Source organism: Schistocerca cancellata, chromosome 6, assembly GCF_023864275.1.
Source record: "Schistocerca cancellata isolate TAMUIC-IGC-003103 chromosome 6, iqSchCanc2.1, whole genome shotgun sequence".
In the NCBI taxonomy this organism is placed as follows: Eukaryota; Metazoa; Arthropoda; class Insecta; order Orthoptera; family Acrididae; genus Schistocerca; species Schistocerca cancellata.
This window is the reverse complement of record NC_064631.1, coordinates 663589617-663592883: the sequence shown is the minus strand read 5'-3', so window position 1 is coordinate 663592883 and position 3267 is coordinate 663589617. Positions and strand designations below refer to the sequence as shown.

The window sequence follows — 3267 nt, the reverse complement described above, 5'->3', positions numbered from 1 at the left end:
GGAGACACCGGGAGGTTTCATAATGGTACGGCAGAGATTTCAGAACCAGATTTCAAATTGCAAGACATGTCCAGGCACCGATACGAATTTGACCATAATTTTTTGGTTATGAACTGCAGATTAAAACTAAAGAACTTGTGCGAACGCACACGCTATGCCCGAACTCGTACGGGACTTGGTAGATTAATCTGCCACGTGTAATGAGTATGATGGGCAAACATCTGTTAGGCGCACTACGAATGTAGTAGTGTGGACATGTTGGGAATGTGGATCTCACGTGGAGCGTGCAAGGGAAAAGTCCCTGCAGACGCACTATCTTCTGTGCCCGCGGTGGCTCAGATGGATAGAGCGTCTGCCATGTAAGCAGGAGATCCCGGGTTCGAGTCCCGGTCGGGGCACACATTTTCAACATGTCCGCAATGAAGTACATCCACGCCTGTTTGCAGCTAGGGTGTCCATTTAATTATCATTTCAAAACTTGAAAAGAGTTTTGAAATTAAGGAGCTGCAACCTAAGTTGAAAGAACCAGAAGTTGTTGAGAGTTTCGGAGAGACCTTTAGGAAACGGTTGACTAGAACAAGGAAAAAGGAATACAGCTGAAGATAAATGAGTAGATTTAAGACATGAAATAGTGAAGGCAGTGAAGGTCCAAATAGGTAAAAAGACAAGGCCTCGTAGAAATCCTTGGAAGGCATAGGAGATTGCATAGTTAATTGAGAAATGATGAAAATGCAGCAAATGAAGCAGGTGAAAGGGAATACAAACGTCCAAATAATACGATTGACAGGCAATGAAAAATGGCTAAGCAGTAAAGGAATAATTTAGAAACATGTTTCACTATGGTAAAAATACACTCCTGGAAATGGAAAACAGAACACATTGACACCGGTGTGTCAGACCCACCATACTTGCTCCGGACACTGCGAGAGGGCTGTACAAGCAATGATCACACGCACGGCACAGCGGACACACCAGGAACCGCGGTGTTGGCCGTCGAATGGCGCTAGCTGCGCAGCATTTGTGCACCGCCGCCGTCAGTGTCAGCCAGTTTGCCGTGGCATACGGAGCTCCATCGCAGTCTTTAACACTGGTAGCATGCCGCGACAGCGTGAACGTGAACCGTATGTGCAGTTGACGGACTTTGAGCGAGGGCGTATAGTGGGCATGCGGGAGGCCGGGTGGACGTACCGCCGAATTGCTCAACACGTGGGGCGTGAGGTCTCCACAGTACATCGATGTTGTCGCCAGTGGTCGGCGGAAGGTGCACGTGCCCGTCGACCTGGGACCGGACCGCAGCGACGCACGGATGCACGCCAAGACCGTAGGATCCTACGCAGTGCCGTAGGGGACCACACCGCCACTTCCCAGCAAATTAGGGACACTGTTGCTCCTGGGGTATCGGCGAGGACCATTCGCAACCGTCTCCATGAAGCTGGGCTACGGTCCCGCACACCGTTAGGCCGTCTTCCGCTCACGCCCCAACATCGTGCAGCCCGCCTCCAGTGGTGTCGCGACAGGCGTGAATGGAGGGACGAATGGAGACGTGTCGTCTTCAGCGATGAGAGTCGCTTCTGCCTTGGTGCCAATGATGGTCGTATGCGTGTTTGGCGCCGTGCAGGTGAGCGCCACAATCAGGACTGCATACGACCGAGGCATACAGGGCCAACACCCGGCATCATGGTGTGGGGAGCGATCTCCTACACTGGCCGTACACCACTGGTGATCGTCGAGGGGACACTGAATAGTGCACGGTACATCCAAACCGTCATCGAACCCATCGTTCTACCATTCCTAGACCGGCAAGGGAACTTGCTGTTCCAACAGGACAATGCACGTCCCCATGTATCCCGTGCCACCCAACGTGCTCTAGAAGGTGTAAGTCAACTACTCTGGCCAGCAAGATCTCCGGATCTGTCCCCCATTGAGCATGTTTGGGACTGGATGAAGCGTCGTCTCACGCGGTCTGCACGTCCAGCACGAACGCTGGTCCAACTGAGGCGCCAGGTGGAAATGGCATGGCAAGCCGTTCCACAGGACTACATCCAGCATCTCTACGATCGTCTCCATGGGAGAATAGCAGCCTGCATTGCTGCGAAAGGTGGATATACACTGTACTAGTGCCGACATTGTGCATGCTCTGTTGCCTGTGTCTATGTGCCTGTGGTTCTGTCAGTGTGATCATGTGATGTATCTGACCCCAGGAATGTGTCAATAAAGTTTCCCCTTCCTGGGACAATGAATTCACGGTGTTCTTATTTCAATTTCCAGGAGTGTAGATAACCCCTAAAGGAAAACTAAAGAGGCCTCTGGAGAAAAGAGAAGCAGCTGTATGAGTGTCGAGAGCTCAGATGGAATACTAGCCCTAAGCAAAGAAGGGAAAGCTGAAAGGTGGAAAACGTATGTAGAGGGTCTCTAAAAGGGAGATTAACTTGAAGGCAGCATGATAGAAGTGGAAGAGGACGTAGATGAAACTGTGATAGGAGATTTACTGAGATAAGAAGTTGCTGAATACTGAAAAACCTAAGTTGAATCGAGGCCCCAGGAGTAGAACTACTGATAATCATGGGAGAGCCAGCCATGACGAAACTATTGCGTGTGGTGTGCAAGATGTGTGAGACTGGTGACTCTGACTTCAAGAAATATGTAATAATTCCTGTTTCAGAGAAAGCAGTTGCTGACAGGTGTGAATACGACAGTAATATCGGTTTAGTAAGTCATGATTGCGAGATACTAACACGAATTATTTGCAGAAGAACGGAAAAACTGATAGAAATTCACCTTTGAGAAGTTCAGTTTGGATTCCGAAAAAATGCAGGAGCACGAGAGCCAGTACTGACGCTACGATTTATAGATTAAGGAGAGCCAAACCTACGTTTATAGTATTTCTAGACTTAGGGAAAGCTTTAGACAATGTTGACTGGAACACACTATTCAAAATTCTTAAGGCAGCAGGGGTATAATACTGGGAGCGCAAGGCTATTTACAGCTTGTATAGAGACCAGACAGCAGATATAAGAGTCGAGGAGCACGAAAGGGAAGTAGTGTTTGAGAAGGTTGTAACCTATCTCCGATGTTATTCAATCTGTGTATTGAGCAAGCAGTAAGGAAACCAGGAACAAATTTGGAATAGAAATTAAAGTTCAGGGAGAAGAAAAAAATTTTTGTGGTTTGCCGACGACAACGTAGTACTGTTAGAGACTTGGATGGGTAGTTGAATGGAATGGACAGTGTCTTGAAAGGAGGAGATAAGATTAAAATCAACAAATA

General features: G+C 48.4%; 1 non-coding gene across 1 annotated transcript; it reads left to right on the top strand.

Annotated features, from left to right (window-relative positions):
• Positions 1–323: 323 nt before the first annotated feature.
• Positions 324–398, top strand: Trnat-ugu (transfer RNA threonine (anticodon UGU)). The gene has a single exon. It is a non-coding gene; the product is annotated as a tRNA-Thr (tRNA).
• Positions 399–3267: the final 2869 nt, after the last annotated feature.